General features: G+C 54.9%; 1 long non-coding RNA gene across 1 annotated transcript in view; it reads right to left on the reverse strand.

Annotated features, from left to right (window-relative positions):
• Positions 1-14,430: 14,430 nt before the first annotated feature.
• The window catches only part of LOC310891109, a 31,383-nt gene continuing 25,277 nt past the window's right edge, over positions 14,431-20,536 (reverse strand). Inside the window, exon 2 of the long non-coding RNA XR_014577427.1 lies at positions 14,431-14,532. This is a non-coding gene — a long non-coding RNA (uncharacterized lncRNA). The remainder of the gene's footprint in view (positions 14,533-20,536) is intronic.

Genomic DNA, 20,536 nt, shown 5'->3' on the forward strand with positions numbered 1-20,536 from the left:
AGAGAGTGCACTGGCACCACTGGGGATGCACTGCAGTGAGTCCAGAGAGTGCACTAGCACCACTGGGGAATGCAGTGCAGTGAGTCCAGTGAGTACACTGGCACCACTGGGGATGCAGTGCAGTGAGTCAAGAGAGTGCACTGGCACCACTGGGGATGCACTGCAGTGAGCCCAGAGAGTGCACTGGCACCACTGGGGATGCGGTGCCGGGAGTCCAGAGAGTGCTTTGGCACCACTGGCGATGCACTGCAGTTACTCCAGAGAGTGCACTGGCACCACTGGGGATGCAGTGCAGTGAGTCCAGAGAGTGCACTGGCGCAAGAGGGAATGCACTGCAGTGAGTCCAGTGAGTGCACTGGCACCACTGTGGATGCACTGCAGTGAGTCCAGAGAGTGCACTGGCACCACTGGGGATGCAGTGCAGTGAGTCCAGAGAGTGCAGTGGCACCACTGGGCATGCAGTGCAGTGAGTCCAGAGAGTGCACTGGCACCACTGGGGATGCACTTCAGTGACTCCAGAGAGTGCACTGGCACCACTGGGGATGCAGTGCAGTGAGTCCAAAGACTTCACTGGCAAAACTGGAGATGCAGTGCAGTGAGTCCAGAGAGTGCACTGGCACCACTGGGGATGCAGTGCAGTGAGTCCAGAGATTGCACTGGCACCACCGGGGCTGCAGTGCAGTGAGTCCAGAGAGTGCACTGGCACCACTGGGGATGCACTGCAGTGAGTCCAGAGAGTGCACTGGCACCACTGGTGATGCAGTACAGTGAGTCCAGAGAGTGCACTGGCACCACTGGGGATGCACTGCAGTGAGTCCAGAGAGTGCACTGGCACCACTGGGGATGCACTACAGTGAGTCCAGAGATTGCACTGGCACCACTGGGGATGCAGTGCACTGAGTCCAGAGAGTGCACTGGCACCACTGGGGATGCAGTGCATTGAGTCCAGAGAGTGCACGGGCACAAATGGGGATGCACTTCAGGTAGTCCAGAGAGTGCACTGACACCACTGGGGATGCAGTGCAGTGAGTCCAGAGAGTGCACTGGCACCACTTGGGATGCAGTGCAGTGAGTCCAGAGAGTGCTCTGGCACCACTGGGGATGCACTGCAGTGAGTCCAGAGAGTACACTGGCACCACTGGGGATGCAGTGCAGTGAGTCCAGAGAGTTCACTGGCACCACTGGGGATGCAGTGCAGTGAGTCCAGTGAGTGCACTGGCACCACTGGGGATGCAGTGCAGTGACTGCAGAGAGTACACTGGCACCACCGGGGATTCACTGCAGTGAGTCCAGAGAGTGCACTGGCACCACCTGTGATGCAGTGCAGTGAGTCCAGTGAGTGCACTGGCACCACTTGGGATGCAGTGCTGTGACTCCAGAGAGCGCACTGGCACCACTGGGGATGCAGTGCAGTCAGTCCAGTGAGTGCACTGGCACCACTGGGGGTGCAGTACAGTGAGTCCAGAGAGTGCACTGACACCACTGGGGATGCACTGCAGTGAGTCCAGACAGTGCACTGGCACCACTGGGGATGCACTTGAGTGACTCCACAGAGTGCACTGGCAACACTGGGGATGCAGTGCAGTGAGTCCAAAGACTTCACTGGCACCACTGTGGATGCAGTGCAGTGAGTCCAGAGAGTGCACTGGCACCACTGGGGATGCAGTGCAGTGAGTCCAGAGAGTGCACTGGCACCACTGGGGATGCACTGCAGTGAGTCCAGAGAGTGCAGTGGCACCACTGGGGATGCACTACAGTGAGTCCAGAGAGTGCACTGGCACCACTGGGGATGCAGTGCAGTGAGTCCAGAGAGTGCACTGGCACCACTGGGGATGCAGTGCAGTGAGTCCAGTGAGTGTACTGGCACCACTGGGGATGCACTTCAGTGAGTCCAGAGAGTGCACTGGCACCACTGGGGATGCACTGCAGTGAGTCCAGAGAGTGCACTAGCACCACTGGGGATGCAGTGCAGTGAATCCTGTGAGTACACTGGCACCACTGGGGATGCAGAGCAGTGAGTCCAGAGAGCTCACTGGCACCACGGGAGATGCAGTACAGTGAGTCCAGTGAATGCACTGGAACCACTGGGGATGCAGTGCAGTGAGTCCAGAGAGTGCACTGGCACCACTGGTGATGCAGTACAGTGAGTCCAGTGAGTGCACTGGTACCACTGGGCCTGCAGTGCAGTGAGTCCAGAGAGTGCACTGGCACCACTGGGGATGCAGTGAAGTGAGTCCAGAGAGTGCACTGGCACCACCGATGATGCAGTACAGTGAGTCCAGTGAGTGCACTGGCACCATTGGGGATGTAGTGCAGTGACTCGAGAGAGTGCACTGGCACCACTGGGGATGCAGTGCAGTGAGTCCAGAGAGTGCACTGGCACCACTGGGGATGCAGTGCAGTGAGTCCAGAGAGTGCACTGGCACCACTGGGGATGCACTGCAGTGAGTCCAGAGAGTGCACTGGCACCACTGGGGATGCAGTGCAGTGAGTCCAGAGAGTGCACTGGCACCACTGGGGATGCACTACAGTGAGTCCAGAGATTGCACTGGCACCACTGGGGATGCAGTGCAGTGAGTCCAGAGAGTGCACTGGCACCACTGGGAATGCAGAGAAGTGAGTGCAGAGAGTGCACTGGCACCACTGGGGATGCACTTCAGTGAGTCCAGAGAGTGTACTGACACCACTGGGGATGCGGTGCAGTGAGTCCAGAGAGTGCACTGGCATCACTGGGGATGCAGTGCAGTGAGTCCAGAGAGTGCTCTGGCACCACTGGGGATGCACTGCAGTGAGTCCAGAGATTGCACTGGCACCACTGGGGATGCAGTGCACTGAGTCCAGAGAGTGCACTGGCACCACTGGGGATGCAGTGCATTGAGTCCAGAGAGTGCACTGGCACAACTGGGGATGCACTTCAGGTAGTCCAGAGAGTGCACTGACACCACTGGGGATGCAGTGCAGTGAGTCCAGAGAGTGCACTGGCACCACTGGGGATGCAGTGCAGTGAGTCCAGAGAGTGCTCTGGCACCACTGGGGATGCACTGCAGTGAGTCCAGAGAGTACACTGGCACCACTGGGGATGCAGTGCAGTGAGTCCAGAGAGTTCACTGGCACCACTGGGGATGCAGTCCAGTGAGTCCAGTGAGTGCACTGGCACCACTGGGGATGCAGTGCAGTGACTGCAGAGAGTACACTGGCACCACCGGGGATTCACTGCAGTGAGTCCAGAGAGTGCACTGGCACCACCTGTGATGCAGTGCAGTGAGTCCAGTGAGTGCACTGGCACCACTGGGGATGCAGTGCTGTGACTCCAGAGAGCGCACTGGCACCACTGGGGATGCAGTGCAGTCAGTCCAGTGAGTGCACTGGCACCACTGGGGGTGCAGTACAGTGAGTCCAGAGAGTGCACTGACACCACAGGGGATGCACTGCAGTGAGTCCAGACAGTGCACTGGCACCACTGGGGATGCACTTGAGTGACTCCACAGAGTGCACTGGCAACACTGGGGATGCAGTGCAGTGAGTCCAAAGACTTCACTGGCACCACTGTGGATGCAGTGCAGTGAGTCCAGAGAGTGCACTGGCACCACTGGGGATGCAGTGCAGTGAGTCCAGAGAGTGCACTGGCACCACTGGGGATGCACTACAGTGAGTCCAGAGAGTGCACTGGCACCACTGGGGATGCAGTGCAGTGAGTCCAGAGAGTGCACTGGCACCACTGGGGATGCAGTGCAGTGAGTCCAGTGAGTGTACTGGCACCACTGGGGATGCACTTCAGTGAGTCCAGAGAGTGCACTGGCACCACTGGGGATGCACTGCAGTGAGTCCAGAGAGTGCACTAGCACCACTGGGGATGCAGTGCAGTGAATCCTGTGAGTACACTGGCACCACTGGGGATGCAGAGCAGTGAGTCCAGAGAGCTCACTGGCACCACGGGAGATGCAGTACAGTGAGTCCAGTGAATGCACTGGAACCACTGGGGATGCAGTGCAGTGAGTCCAGAGAGTGCACTGGCACCACTGGTGATGCAGTACAGTGAGTCCAGTGAGTGCACTGGTACCACTGGGCCTGCAGTGCAGTGAGTCCAGAGAGTGCACTGGCACCACTGGGGATGCACTGCAGTGAGTCCAGAGAGTGCACTGGCACCACCGATGATGCAGTACAGTGAGTCCAGTGAGTGCACTGGCACCACTGGGGATGTAGTGCAGTGACTCGAGAGAGTGCACTGGCACCACTGGGGATGCAGTGCAGTGAGTCCAGAGAGTGCACTGGCACCACTGGGGATGCAGTGCAGTGAGTCCAGAGAGTGCACTGGCACCACTGGGGATGCACTGCAGTGAGTCCAGAGAGTGCACTGGCACCACTGGGGATGCAGTGCAGTGAGTCCAGAGAGTGCACTGGCACCACTGGGGATGCACTACAGTGAGTCCAGAGATTGCACTGGCACCACTGGGGATGCAGTGCAGTGAGTCCAGAGAGTGCACTGGCACCACTGGGAATGCAGAGAAGTGAGTGCAGAGAGTGCACTGGCACCACTGGGGATGCACTTCAGTGAGTCCAGAGAGTGTACTGACACCACTGGGGATGCGGTGCAGTGAGTCCAGAGAGTGCACTGGCACCACTGGGGATGCAGTGCAGTGAGTCCAGAGAGTGCTCTGGCACCACTGGGGATGCACTGCAGTGAGTCCAGAGATTGCACTGGCACCACTGGGGATGCAGTGCACTGAGTCCAGAGAGTGCACTGGCACCACTGGGGATGCAGTGCATTGAGTCCAGAGAGTGCACTGGCACAACTGGGGATGCACTTCAGGTAGTCCAGAGAGTGCACTGACACAACTGGGGATGCAGTGCAGTGAGTCCAGAGAGTGCACTGGCACCACTGGGGATGCAGTGCAGTGAGTCCAGAGAGTGCTCTGGCACCACTGGGGATGCACTGCAGTGAGTCCAGAGAGTACACTGGCACCACTGGGGATGCAGTGCAGTGACTCCAGAGAGTTCACTGGCACCACTGGGGATGCAGTCCAGTGAGTCCAGTGAGTGCACTGGCACCACTGGGGATGCAGTGCAGTGAGTCCAGAGAGTGCACTGGCACCACTGGGGATGCACTACAGTGAGTCCAGAGAGTGCACTGGCACCACTGGGGATGCAGTGCAGTGAGTCCAGAGAGTGCACTGGCACCACTGGGGATGCAGTGCAGTGAGTCCAGTGAGTGTACTGGCACCACTGGGGATGCACTTCAGTGAGTCCAGAGAGTGCACTGGCACCACTGGGGATGCACTGCAGTGAGTCCAGAGAGTGCACTAGCACCACTGGGGATGCAGTGCAGTGAATCCTGTGAGTACACTGGCACCACTGGGGATGCAGAGCAGTGAGTCCAGAGAGCTCACTGGCACCACGGGAGATGCAGTACAGTGAGTCCAGTGAATGCACTGGAACCACTGGGGATGCAGTGCAGTGAGTCCAGAGAGTGCACTGGCACCACTGGTGATGCAGTACAGTGAGTCCAGTGAGTGCACTGGTACCACTGGGCCTGCAGTGCAGTGAGTCCAGAGAGTGCACTGGCACCACTGGGGATGCAGTGCAGTGAGTCCAGAGAGTGCACTGGCACCACTGGGGATGCACTACAGTGAGTCCAGAGAGTGCACTGGCACCACTGGGGATGCACCCCGGTGACTCCAGAGAGTGCACTGGCACCACTGGGGATGCAGTGCAGTGAGTCCAGTGAGTGTACTGGCACCACTGGGGATGCACTTCAGTGAGTCCAGAGAGTGCACTGGCACCACTGGGGATGCACTGCAGTGAGTCCAGAGAGTGCACTAGCACCACTGGGGATGCAGTGCAGTGAATCCTGTGAGTACACTGGCACCACTGGGGATGCAGAGCAGTGAGTCCAGAGAGCTCACTGGCACCACGGGAGATGCAGTACAGTGAGTCCAGTGAATGCACTCGAACCACTGGGGATGCAGTGCAGTGAGTCCAGAGAGTGCACTGGCACCACTGGTGATGCAGTACAGTGAGTCCAGTGAGTGCACTGGTACCACTGGGCCTGCAGTGCGGTGAGTCCAGAGAGTGCACTGGCACCACTGGGGATGCAGTGAAGTGAGTCCAGAGAGTGCACTGGCACCACCGATGATGCAGTACAGTGAGTCCAGTGAGTGCACTGGCACCACTGGGGATGTAGTGCAGTGACTCGAGAGAGTGCACTGGCACCACTGGGGATGCAGTGCAGTGAGTCCAGAAAGTGCACTGGCACCACTGGGGATGCAGTGCAGTGAGTCCAGAGAGTGCACTGGCACCACTGGGGATGCACTGCAGTGAGTCCAGAGAGTGCACTGGCACCACTGGGGATGCAGTGCAGTGAGTCCAGAGAGTGCACTGGCACCACTGGGGATGCACTACAGTGAGTCCAGAGATTGCACTGGCACCACTGGGGATGCAGTGCAGTGAGTCCAGAGAGTGCACTGGCACCACTGGTGATGCAGTTTAGTGAGTCCAGAGAGTGCACTGGCACCACTGGGGATGCACTTCAGTGAGTCCAGAGAGTGTACTGACACCACTGGGGATGCGGTGCAGTGAGTCCAGAGAGTGCTCTGGCACCACTGGGGATGCACTGCAGTGAGTCCAGAGACTGCACTGGCACCACTGGGGATGCAGTGCAGTGAGTCCAGAGAGTGCACTGGCACCACTGGGGATGCAGTGCAGTGAGTCCAGAGAGTGCACTGGCACCACTGGTGATGCAGTCCAGTGAGTCCAGTGAATGCACTGGCACCACTGGGGATGCTGTGCAGTGAGTGCAGAGAGTGCACTGGCACCACCTGTGATGCAGTACAGTGTGTCCAGTGAGTGCACTGGCACCACTGGGGATGCAGTGCTGTGACTCCGGAGAGCGCACTGGCACCACTGGGTATGCAGTGCAGTCAGTCCAGTGAGTGCACTGGCAACACTGGGGATGCAGTGCAGTGAGTGCAGAGAGTGCAATGGCACCAATGGGGATGCACTTCAGTGAGTCCAGAGAGTGCACTGGCACCACTGGGGATGCAGTGCAGTGAGTCCAGAGATTGCACTGGCACCACTGGGGATGCAGTGCTGTGATTCCAGAGAGCGCACTGGCACCACTGGGGATGCAGTGCAGTGAGTCCAGAGATTGCACTGGCACCACTGGGGATGCACTGCAGTGAGTCCAGAGAGTGCACTGGCACCACTGGGGATGCACTGCAGTGAGTCCAGAGAGTGCACTGGCACCACTGGGGCTGCAGTGCAGTGAGTCCAGAGAGTGCACTGGCACCACTGGGGATGCACTACAGTGAGTCCAGAGATTGCACTGGCACCACTGGGGATGCAGTGCACTGAGTCCAGAGAGTGCACTGGCACCACTGGGGATGCAGTGCATTGAGTCCAGAGAGTGCACTGGCACAACTGGGGATGCACTTCAGGTAGTCCAGAGAGTGCACTGACACCACTGGGGATGCAGTGCAGTGAGTCCAGAGAGTGCACTGGCACCACTGGGGATGCAGTGCAGTGAGTCCAGAGAGTGCTCTGGCACCACTGGGGATGCACTGCAGTGAGTCCAGAGAGTACACTGGCACCACTGGGGATGCAGTGCAGTGAGTCCAGAGAGTTCACTGGCACCACTGGGGATGCAGTCCAGTGAGTCCAGTGAGTGCACTGGCACCAATGGGGATGCAGTGCAGTGACTGCAGAGAGTACACTGGCACCACCGGGGATTCACTGCAGTGAGTCCAGAGAGTGCACTGGCACCACCTGTGATGCAGTGCAGTGAGTCCAGTGAGTGCTCTTGCACCACTGGGGATGCAGTGCTGTGACTCCAGAGAGCGCACTGGCACCACTGGGGATGCAGTGCAGTCAGTCCAGTGAGTGCACTGGCACCACTGGGGGTGCAGTACAGTGAGTCCAGAGAGTGCACTGACACCACTGGGGATGCACTGCAGTGAGTCCAGACAGTGCACTGGCACCACTGGGGATGCACTTGAGTGACTCCACAGAGTGCACTGGCAACACTGGGGATGCAGTGCAGTGAGTCCAAAGACTTCACTGGCACCACTGTGGATGCAGTGCAGTGAGTCCAGAGAGTGCACTGGCACCACTGGGGATGCAGTGCAGTGAGTCCAGAGAGTGCACTGGCACCACTGGGGATGCACTGCAGTGAGTCCAGAGAGTGCACTGGCACCACTGGGGATGCACTACAGTGAGTCCAGAGAGTGCACTGGCACCACTGGGGATGCAGTGCAGTGAGTCCAGAGAGTGCACTGGCACCACTGGGGATGCAGTGCAGTGAGTCCAGTGAGTGTACTGGCACCACTGGGGATGCACTTCAGTGAGTCCAGAGAGTGCACTGGCACCACTGGGGATGCACTGCAGTGAGTCCAGAGAGTGCACTAGCACCACTGGGGATGCAGTGCAGTGAATCCTGTGAGTACACTGGCACCACTGGGGATGCAGAGCAGTGAGTCCAGAGAGCTCACTGGCACCACTGGGGATGCAGTGCAGTGAGTCCAGAGAGTGCACTGGCACCACGGGAGATGCAGTACAGTGAGTCCAGTGAATGCACTGGAACCACTGGGGATGCAGTGCAGTGAGTCCAGAGAGTGCACTGGCACCACTGGTGATGCAGTACAGTGAGTCCAGTGAGTGCACTGGCACCACTGGGCCTGCAGTGCAGTGAGTCCAGAGAGTGCACTGGCACCACTGGGGATGCAGTGAAGTGAGTCCAGAGAGTGCACTGGCACCACCGATGATGCAGTACAGTGAGTCCAGAGAGTGCACTGGCACCACTGGGGATGTAGTGCAGTGACTCGAGAGAGTGCACTGGCACCACTGGGGATGCAGTGCAGTGAGTCCAGAGAGTGCACTGGCACCACTGGGGATGTAGTGCAGTGACTCGAGAGAGTGCACTGGCACCACTGGGGATGCAGTGCAGTGAGTCCAGTGAGTGCACTGGCACCACTGGGGATGCAGTGCTGTGACTCCAGAGAGCGCACTGGCACCACTGGGGATGCAGTGCAGTCAGTCCAGTGAGTGCACTGGCACCACTGGGGGTGCAGTACAGTGAGTCCAGAGAGTGCACTGACACCACTGGGGATGCACTGCAGTGAGTCCAGACAGTGCACTGGCACCACTGGGGATGCACTTGAGTGACTCCACAGAGTGCACTGGCAAAAATGGGGATGCAGTGCAGTGAGTCCAAAGACTTCACTGGCACCACTGTGGATGCAGTGCAGTGAGTCCAGAGAGGGCACTGGCACCACTGGCGATGCAGTGCAGTGAGTCCAGAGAGTGCACTGGCACCACTGGGGATGCACTGCAGTGAGTCCAGAGAGTGCACTGGCACCACTGGGGATGCACTACAGTGAGTCCAGAGAGTGCACTGGCACCACTGGGGATGCAGTGCAGTGAGTCCAGAGAGTGCACTGGCACCACTGGGGATGCAGTGCAGTGAGTCCAGTGAGTGTACTGGCACCACTGGGGATGCACTTCAGTGAGTCCAGAGAGTGCACTGGCACCACTGGGGATGCACTGCAGTGAGTCCAGAGAGTGCACTAGCACCACTGGGGATGCAGTGCAGTGAATCCTGTGAGTACACTGGCACCACTGGGGATGCAGAGCAGTGAGTCCAGAGAGCTCACTGGCACCACTGGGGATGCAGTGCAGTGAGTCCAGAGAGTGCACTGGCACCACGGGAGATGCAGTACAGTGAGTCCAGTGAATGCACTGGAACCACTGGGGATGCAGTGCAGTGAGTCCAGAGAGTGCACTGGCACCACTGGTGATGCAGTACAGTGAGTCCAGTGAGTGCACTGGCACCACTGGGCCTGCAGTGCAGTGAGTCCAGAGAGTGCACTGGCACCACTGGGGATGCAGTGAAGTGAGTCCAGAGAGTGCACTGGCACCACCGATGATGCAGTACAGTGAGTCCAGAGAGTGCACTGGCACCACTGGGGATGTAGTGCAGTGACTCGAGAGAGTGCACTGGCACCACTGGGGATGCAGTGCAGTGAGTCCAGAGAGTGCACTGGCACCACTGGGGATGCAGTGCAGTGAGTCCAGAGAGTGCACTGGCAGCAGTGGGGATGCAGTGCAGTGAGTCCAGAGAGTGCACTGGCACCACTGGGGATGCAGTGCAGTGAGTCCAGAGACTTCACTGGCACCACTGGGAATGCAGTTCAGTGAGTCCAGAGAGTGCACTGGCACCACTGGGGATGCAGTGCAGTGAGTCCAGAGAGTGCACTGGCACCACTGGGGATGCACTGCAGTGAGTCCAGAGAGTGCACTGGCACCACTGGGGATGCAGTGCAGTGAGTCCAGAGAGTGCACTGGCACCACTGGGGATGCACTACAGTGAGTCCAGAGATTGCACTGGCACCACTGGTGATGCAGTGCAGTGAGTCCAGAGATTGCACTGGCACCACTGGTGATGCAGTTTAGTGAGTCCAGAGAGTGCACTGGCACCACTGTGGATGCACTTCAGTGAGTCCAGAGAGTGTACTGACACCACTGGGGATGCGGTGCAGTGAGTCCAGAGAGTGCACTGGCACCACTGGGGATGCAGTGCAGTGAGTCCAGAGAGTGCTCTGGCACCACTGGGGATGCACTGCAGTGAGTCCAGAGACTGCACTGGCACCACTGGGGATGCAGTGCAGTGAGTCCAGAGAGTGCACTGGCACCACTGGGGATGCAGTGCAGTGAGTCCAGAGAGTGCACTGGCACCACTGGTGATGCAGTCCAGTGAGTCCAGTGAATGCACTGGCACCACTGGGGATGCTGTGCAGTGAGTGCAGAGAGTGCACTGGCACCACCTGTGATGCAGTACAGTGTGTCCAGTGAGTGCACTGGCACCACTGGGGATGCAGTGCTGTGACTCCGGAGAGCGCACTGGCACCACTGGGTATGCAGTGCAGTCAGTCCAGTGAGTGCACTGGCACCACTGGGGATGCAGTGCAGTGAGTGCAGAGAGTGCAATGGCACCAATGGGGATGCACTTCAGTGAGTCCAGAGAGTGCACTGGCACCACTGGGGATGCAGTGCAGTGAGTCCAGAGATTGCACTGGCACCACTGGGGATGCAGTGCTGTGATTCCAGAGAGCGCACTGGCACCACTGGGGATGCAGTGCAGTGAGTCCAGAGAGTGCACTGGCACCACTGGGGATGCACTGCAGTGAGTCCAGAGAGTGCACTGGCACCACTGGGGATGCAGTGCAGTGAGTCCAGAGAGTGCACTGGCACCACTGGGGCTGCAGTGCAGTGAGTCCAGAGAGTGCACTGGCACCACTGGGGATGCACTGCAGTGAGTCCAGAGAGTGCACTGGCACCACTGGGGATGCACTGCAGTGAGTCCAGAGAGTGCACTGGCACCACTGGGGATGCACTACAGTGAGTCCAGAGAGTGCACTGGCACCACTGGGGATGCAGTGCAGTGAGTCCAGAGAGTGCACTGGCACCACTGGGGATGCAGCGCAGTGAGTCCAGTGAGTGTACTGGCACCACTGGGGATGCACTTCAGTGAGTCCAGAGAGTGCACTGGCACCACTGGGGATGCACTGCAGTGAGTCCAGAGAGTGCACTAGCACCACTGGGGATGCAGTGCAGTGAATCCTGTGAGTACACTGGCACCACTGGGGATGCAGAGCAGTGAGTCCAGAGAGCTCACTGGCACCACTGGGGATGCAGTGCAGTGAGTCCAGAGAGTGCACTGGCACCACGGGAGATGCAGTACAGTGAATCCAGTGAATGCACTGGAACCACTGGGGATGCAGTGCAGTGAGTCCAGAGAGTGCACTGGCACCACTGGTGATGCAGTACAGTGAGTCCAGTGAGTGCACTGGTACCACTGGGCCTGCAGTGCAGTGAGTCCAGAGAGTGCACTGGCACCACTGGGCCTGCAGTGAAGTGAGTCCAGAGAGTGCACTGGCACCACCGATGATGCAGTACAGTGAGTCCAGAGAGTGCACTGGCACCACTGGGGATGTAGTGCAGTGACTCGAGAGAGTGCACTGGCACCACTGGGGATGCAGTGCAGTGAGTCCAGAGAGTGCACTGGCACCACTGGGGATGCAGTGCAGTGAGTCCAGAGAGTGCACTGGCAGCAGTGGGGATGCAGTGCAGTGAGTCCAGAGAGTGCACTGGCACCACTGGGGATGCAGTGCAGTGAGTCCAGAGACTTCACTGGCACCACTGGGAATGCAGTTCAGTGAGTGCAGAGAGTGCACTGGCACCACTGGGGATGCAGTGCAGTGAGTCCAGAGAGTGCACTGGCACCACTGGGGATGCACTGCAGTGAGTCCAGAGAGTGCACTGGCACCACTGGGGATGCAGTGCAGTGAGTCCAGAGAGTGCACTGGCACCACTGGGGATGCACTACAGTGAGTCCAGAGATTGCACTGGCACCACTGGGGATGCAGTGCAGTGAGTCCAGAGAGTGCACTGGCACCACTGGTGATGCAGTTTAGTGAGTCCAGAGAGTGCACTGGCACCACTGGGGATGCACTTCAGTGAGTCCAGAGAGTGTACTGACACCACTGGGGATGCGGTGCTGTGAGTCCAGAGAGTGCACTGGCACCACTGGGGATGCAGTGCAGTGAGTCCAGCGAGTGCTCTGGCACCACTGGGGATGCACTGCAGTGAGTCCAGAGAGTGCACTGGCACCACTGGGGATGCAGTGCAGTGAGTCCAGAGAGTGCACTGGCACCACTGGGGATGCAGTGCAGTGAGTCCAGAGAGTGCACTGGCACCACTGGGGATGCAGTGCAGTGAGTCCAGTGAATGCACTGGCACCACTGGGGATGCTGTGCAGTGAGTGAAGAGAGTGCACTGGCACCACCTGTGATGCAGTACAGTGTGTCCAGTGAGTGCACTGGCACCACTGGGGATGCAGTGCTGTGACTCCGGAGAGCGCACTGGCACCACTGGGTATGCAGTGCAGTCAGTCCAGTGAGTGCACTGGCACCACTGGGGATGCAGTGCAGTGAGTGCAGAGAGTGCAATGGCACCAATGGGGATGCACTTCAGTGAGTCCAGAGAGTGCACTGGCACCACTGGGGATGCAGTGCAGTGAGTCCAGAGATTGCACTGGCACCACTGGGGATGCAGTGCTGTGATTCCAGAGAGCGCACTGGCACCACTGGGGATGCAGTGCAGTGAGTCCAGAGAGTGCACTGGCACCACTGGGGATGCACTGCAGTGAGTCCAGAGAGTGCACTGGCACCACTGGGGATGCACTGCAGTGAGTCCAGAGAGTGCACTGGCACCACTGGGGCTGCAGTGCAGTGAGTCCAGAGAGTGCACTGGCACCACTGGGGATGCACTGCAGTGAGTCCAGAGATTGCACTGGCACCACTGGGGATGCAGTGCAGTGAGTCCAGAGAGTGCACTGGCACCACTGGGGATGCACTACAGTGAGTCCACAGAGTGCACTGGCACCACTGGGGATGCTCTGCAGTGAGTCCAGAGATTGCACTGGCACCACTGGGGATGCAGTGCAGTGAGTGCAGAGAGTGCACTGGCACCACTGGGGATGGGTTTCAAGCCAACTGCATTAACCGCTCATGCTTCTTTCTTATGAGACGTTAGTAAACCAATTACATAGCCTTGTCAAGACTAAATCACAGGTAAAAATCCTGTACATCTCATGTGGCCAACCACTCCCAACTAGGATTCCAAGAACCAGGAGGTTCGGTGAAAATAGGGCTAGTGCTATTAGAGGGGTGATTATTAGGGTAAGCCCTAAGCTGTCTTTAATGGAGAAGTATGGGTGGAATGGGATTTTGTCGCAGTCTGATACGATTCCTAGTGGGTTATTTGAGCCTGATTCGTGTAGGAAGGTTAGGTGGACTAGGGTGATTCCTGCAATTAGGAAGGGCAGTAGGAAGTGGATGGCGAAGAATCGGGTTAAGGTTGGATTGTCTACTGAGAATCCTCCTCAGGCTCATTCTACTAGAGTTTGCCCAATGTACGGGATGGCTGAGAATAGGTTGGTGATTACGGTGGCCCCTCAGAATGACATTTGTCCTCATGGTAGGACATACCCTACGAAGGCAGTTGCTATTAGGGTGAGTAGGAGGATTACTCCTGTGTTTCAGGTTTCTTTGTATAGGTAGGAGCCGTAGTAGAGGCCTCGTCCGATGTGTAAGTAGATGCAGATAAAGAAGAGCGAAGCACCGTTGGCGTGGAGGTTGCGGATGAGCCATCCGTACTGGACGTCTCGGCATGTGTGAGCTACTGAGGAGAAGGCGAGTGAAGTGTCTGCGGTGTAGTGTATGGCTAGTAGCAGGCCTGTTAGGATTTGTGTGGCTAAGCAGATGGCTAGAAGGGAGCCGAAGTTTCATCAGGCAGAGATGTTGGAGGGGGCGGGTAGGTCGATTAGGGAGTTGTTGATTATTTTTAGTAGGGGATGGGATTTGCGGATGTTAGGGGCCATTAGTGAGTCTGTGTGTTATTAGGATTATTACCAGGATGGAGAGGGCGAAGGATCCTAGGTAGGCCTTAATTAGCCCTGTGTGTATTGAGGTTGCGGCTTTGCTTGCGGCTACTTGTAGTTCAGCAAGGCCCTCTGGCCCTATTTTTTTGAGTCAGGAGAGGTCGATCAAGTGTAGGGCAATGTTTTGTCCCTTTTCTAGTAGGTTTTTGGAGAAGAATCGGTGTACTAGGGGGTTGAAGTACCCTAATGCAGAGGAGAAGTTTATGAGGGGGTTTGGTTTGGGGTGAGTGAGGGTGTGTGTTATGTTCGATAGTTCTAGGGCTAGGATGATTCCTAGGATTGTTATGAGGATGGCAGCGGTTTTGGTGATAAGGGGTATGGTTATTGGGGGGGTTTTGGTTGGTGTGATGAAAGAGGTAATGATTATTCCTGCTGTAATGCTGCCTAGGGCGAGTCGGGTTAGGGGGGCGGTGATTAGTGGGTTGTTTTCGTTTATTGATACTATTGGGGGGATTCGGGTTTGTCCAGCTTGGACTAGGATGGTTATGCGGATGCTGTAGGTTGCGGTGAATGCTGTGGCTATAAGGGTTAGGAGTAGGGCTCAAGTATTTAGGTATGATGTGTTTAAGCTTTCGATGATGAGGTCTTTTGAGTAGAATCCGGCTAGGAATGGGGTTCCTATCAGCGCCAGGTTTCCGATGGTTAGGCAGGAAGTAGTGACTGGGAGTATTTTCTGTAGGCCTCCTATCTTTCGGATATCTTGTTCTCCGTTTAGGTTGTGGATGATAGACCCTGAGCATAGGAATAGTATGGCTTTAAAGAAGGCATGGGTTGAGATGTGTAGGAAGGCTAGTTGTGGGAGGTTTAGTCCGATAGTGACTATTATTAGTCCTAGTTGGCTGGATGTTGAGAAAGCAATGATTTTTTTGATGTCATTTTGGGTTAGGGCGCATGTGGCAGCGAATAGGGTTGATAGAGCACCTAGGCATAGGCAGGCAGTTAGGGCTGTCTGGTTGGTGGCTAGCAGGGGGTGCATGCGGATGAGCAGGAAGATTCCGGCTACTACTATGGTACTGGAGTGCAGTAGGGCTGATACTGGGGTGGGGCCTTCTATTGCTGCGGGCAGTCATGGGTGGAGTCCAAATTGGGCGGATTTTCCTGCGGCTGCGAGGATTAATCCTATGAGGGGGAGGATTGGGGTTTGGTGGGGGTGTACGGCTTGTTGGATCTCTCAGGTGTTGAATGTTGAAGCTAGTCATGCTATGCTCAGGATCAGTCCGACGTCTCCGATTCGGTTGTAGATTACGGCTTGTAGGGCGGCGGTGTTGGCATCTGCTCGGCCTTGTCATCAGCCGATGAGAAGGAAGGACATGATTCGTACTCCTTCCCAGCCTACGAATAGGAGGAATATGTTGTTTGCGGTTGTTAGGAGGAGTATGGCGACTAGGAATGTCAGTAGGTAGGTGAAAAATTTTGTTACGTATGGCTCTGAGGCCATGTATCATATGGCGAATTGTAGGATTGATCATGTTACAAATAGGGCGATTGGAAGAAATGTTATTGAGTATTGGTCTATTTTTAGGCTCAGGGGGATTTTAAAGTTTATAATGAATTTTCACTCCCAGTGGCAGGTGACAGATTCTACTCCCGAGTAGATGAATGCGGTTGTAGGGGCTAGGCTAATTAGGAATGCGGTTTTAACAGCGCGGGTGGTGGCTTGTGGGGTGTTTTTAAAGTTTTTAAATAGAAATGGCAGGATGATTGGGGTTAGGAGGATTGTCAGCGTGAGTAGTGTGAGGGAGTTGATTAGTAGTGTGGGGTTCACTCCTTTTACTTGGATTTGCACCAAGATGGGTGGTTCCTAAGACCAGTGGATTGCTGTTATCCTTTAAAAGTAAGGGGGCTGAGGTTTTAGGCTCAGATGTAAGAGTTAGCAGCTCTTGTTGGTTAAACCCTCCCCTCGGCAGGTAAGAAGGTTTGAACTTCTATTCTTAGAATCACAGTCTAATGTTTGGTTTAAACTATACTTGCATGAGGGGATTCCGGAGATCAGTTCGGGTTTGAGGATTAGGAGGAATATTGGGATAATGTGGAGTGTTATGAGCAGGTGTTCTCGCGTGGTTGAGTTTTGCATAGATGTGATGTGGGAGGGGATTGAGCCTCGTTGGGTCATTAGTAGTATGAATAAGGTGTAGGAGGCGGTTAGTAGGGTTGCGATTCCTGTTAGGATGATCGTGAAGGCAGATCAGTTGAATAAGGTGATTATAATGGTTAGCTCTGCTATGAGGTTTGTTGTTGGGGGTAAGGCTATGTTTGTTAGATTGGCCAGCAATCATCAGGTAGCTATGAGTGGTAGGAGAGGTTGTAGGCCTCGTGTGAGTAGTAGAATTCGGCTGTGCGTACGTTCATAGTTTGTGTTGGCTAGGCAGAATAGTATGGAGGAAGTTAGTCCATGGGAAATTATTAGGATCATTGCCCCTGAGAATGATCAGTGGGTTTGGATTATTCCTGCGGCGATAACTAGGCCTATGTGGCTAACGGATGAATAAGCGATTAGTGATTTTAGGTCTGTCTGTCGTAGGCAGATTGAGCTAGTCATTAGGGCGCCTCATAGGGCCAGGGTTAGGAAGGGGTAGTGCAGGAGGTTGGACAGTGGGCCCATAAATAGAGTGACTCGTATAATTCCGTATCCTCCTAGCTTTAGTAGTAGGGCGGCGAGGAGTATTGAGCCTGCGATGGGTGCTTCTACGTGGGCTTTTGGCAGTCAGAGGTGTAGGCCGTATAGTGGGGCTTTTACTATGAATGCTATGAGCAGTGCTAGACCTGATAGTATTCCTGTCCATGAGGTGGATAGGGTTGGGTGGGTTAGTTGTAGGGTTGGCAGGTGCAGGGTGCCAATTTTCACGTATAGGTGTATGATTGTGATTAGCAGGGGTAGAGAGCTTACTGGCGTGTAGAATAGCAGGTAGATGCCAGCGCTTAGGCGTTCTGGTTGGTTCCCCCATCGGGTGATTAAGATTAGGGTGGGAATGAGGGTTGCTTCAAATGAGATGTAAAATAGTGCTAGTTCTGTGGTGGAAAAGGCTAGTAGGATGAATGGCTGGACTGCGACTAAGGTTGAGATAAAGATTCGTTTGCGTTGTAGGGGTTCTTGTTGCAGGTGGTTTTGGCTTGCTATGATTATGAGTGGGAGTAGTCAGCAGGATAGTACTAGGAGGGGGGATGAGATTTGGTCAATTCCTGTTCAGTTGGATAAAAATTTGTAGGGGTAGTAGGTTGGGATTAATCACTGTAGGCTTAGGGCAGCGATTAGGAGGCTGTATAAGGTGGTGTTAGTCCATAGAAATTTTGGTGGAGACAGCAGGGCTGTTGGAAGAAGTATGATTGTGTGTAGGATGATTTTTAGCATTGCAGGAGGTTTAGGTTGTGTAGATGGTCGGAGCCATGTGTGCGGGTGGAGGCTACTAGGATGGCCAGGCCTGTGCCCGCCTCACACGCTGAGAAGGTTAGCATGAGAATTGGTACCATGGTGAATGAGGAGACTTGGTTTTCGATGGATCATATTGATAGGCCTACGAATATCGATAATATTATGCTTTCAAGGCATAGTAGGGCGGATACTAGGTGGGTTCGGTGGAAGGCTAGTCCTAGTCCGCTGAAAATGAAGGCTGAGTAGAAGCTTAAATGTAGGGGCGACATAAGAAAGTTACAGGGTTGGCTGTAATCTGCTGGGTCGAAACCAGCTATCTTTTTGGTTAGACTAACTTTCTGTTATTCTGCTCATTCTAGGCCCCCTTGAATTCACTCGTAGGCCAGTCCGAGTGTTAGGAGAAGGAGGATCACTACAGTTCAGGTGAGGGTCATTAGGGGGGATTGGAGTTGGACGGCTCATGGCAGGGGGAGTAGGAGGGCGATTTCTAGGTCGAATAGGACGAACAGGATGGCTACTGAGGAAGAATCGGACTGAGAATGGTAATCGAGCAGATCCAAGTGGGTCGAATCCACATTCGTACGGTGAGAGTTTCTCTGAGTCGGGGTTTATTTGGGCGAGTCAGAAGTTTAATGCGGTTAGGGCGGCGCTTAGGATTGATGATAGGGCGAATATGAACATGAGTGCGTTCATTGCTCTCCTCTGGGTTTATACCAGATTCTAGAGATTGGAAGTCAATTGTAATTAATATACTAGAAGAGCAAGATCCTCATCAGTAGATGGTTATGTAGAGGAATAGTCAGATGACGTCTACGAAGTGTCAGTATCAGGCTGCTGCCTCGAATCCGAAGTGGTGGTCTGATGTAAAGTGGAACTTGATCAGTCGGAAGAGGCAGACGGTCAGGAAGGAGGATCCGATGATTACGTGGAGTCCGTGGAATCCAGTGGCAACGAAGAAGGTAGATCCGTAGACGCTATCGGCGATTGAGAATGGGGCTTCGTGGTATTCTATTGCTTGTAGGGCTGTGAAGTAGAATCCCAGGAGGATCGTTAGGGTTAGGGCGTGGATGGCGTGTTTTCGGTTTCCTTCTGTGATGCTGTGATGGGCTCACGTTACGGTAACGCCTGAGGCTAGTAGGATGGCTGTGTTTAGTAGGGGGACTTCTATCGGGTTGAGTGGTTTAATTCCTGTTGGGGGTCATTGGCCTCCTAGTTCTGGGGTTGGGGCCAGGCTCGAGTGGAAGAACGCTCAGAAGAACCCTAAGAAGAAGAATGCTTCGGATGTGATGAAAAGGATTATGCCGTATCGTAGGCCTTTTTGGACTGTGGGAGTGTGATGGCCTTGGAAGGTGCTTTCTCGTACAATGTCTCGTCATCATTGGAGTATTACTAGGAGTATTGAGATGAGGCCTAGGGTTAGTAGTATGGATGAGTTGTAGTGGAATCACATGATTAATCCTGAGGTTGTGAGTAGGGCGGCGGCTGCCCCGAAGATTGGTCAAGGGCTTGGGTCAACTATGTGGTATGAGTGTGCTTGGTGTGCCATTAGATGTTTTCTTGTAAGTATAGGCTTAGAAGGAGCACGAAGACGTAGGCCTGGATTATGGCTACTGCTACTTCTAGGATGGTTAGGAGTAGTAGGATGATTATTGTTAGGATGGATACTGCAGGAAGGGTGGGTATTAATGCAATGGAGGCTGTAGAGATGAGTTGGATGAGTAAGTGTCCTGCTGTAAGGTTGGCTGTAAGGCGGACTCCGAGGGCTAGGGGGCGGATTAGTAGGCTGGTTGTTTCGATCAGGATTAGTGCGGGGATTAGGGGTGTAGGGGTACCTTCGGGTAATAGGTGGGCTAAAGAGGCTGATGGTTGGTTTCGTAGGCCTGTTAGTAGTGTGGCGAGCCATAGTGGGAAGGCTAGGGCTATGTTCATAGATAGTTGGGTGGTTGGGGTGAATGTATATGGAAGGAGGCCTAGAAGGTTGATTGTAAGAAGTATGATTATTAGGGATGTAAATATTATGGCTCATTTGTGGCCATTTTTGTTGAGTGGGACTATTAGTTGTTTTGTGATTAGGTGAAGGAGTCATGTTTGGATAGTAGAAAGGCGGTTGTTGATTCATCGGTTGTTTGGGGACGGGAATAGTAGGGCTGGGAAGAGTAGGGATAGTAGGATTAAGGGGATGCCGAATAGATTGGGGCTGGAAAATTGGTCAAAGAAGCTTAGGTTCATGGTCAGGATCATGGTGTGGGTTTGGTAGTGAGGGAGGTCTTATTTGATGGGGGGTTGGTTGTGGTGAAGGCTAGTAGTTTTGGTTGGATGAGGAGTGCTAGGGTTAATCAAGTTATAATTATGATTGAAAATCATGGTGCGGGGTTAAGCTGTGGCATATCATTAAGGAGGGGGAAGTCCCTCTTTGGCTAGCTTAAAAGGCTAGTGCTGTTGCATAGCTTCTTAATGATTAGGATGATGATAGAAGGGACGATCAGGCCTCGAAATGTGGGAGTGGGGTTGATTCTACTACAATGGGTATGTAGCTGTGATTAGCCCCGCAAATTTCTGAGCATTGTCCGTAAAAAATCCCAGGCCGGGTGGTAATGAATGAAGTTTGGTTTAGTCGGCCTGGGATTGCGTCTGTTTTAACTCCGAGCGTTGGGACTGCTCAGGAGTGGAGTACG

This window comes from Anser anser (genome assembly GCF_964211835.1).
Source record: "Anser anser genome assembly, contig: HAP1_SCAFFOLD_128, whole genome shotgun sequence".
Classification (NCBI taxonomy): Eukaryota; Metazoa; Chordata; class Aves; order Anseriformes; family Anatidae; genus Anser; species Anser anser.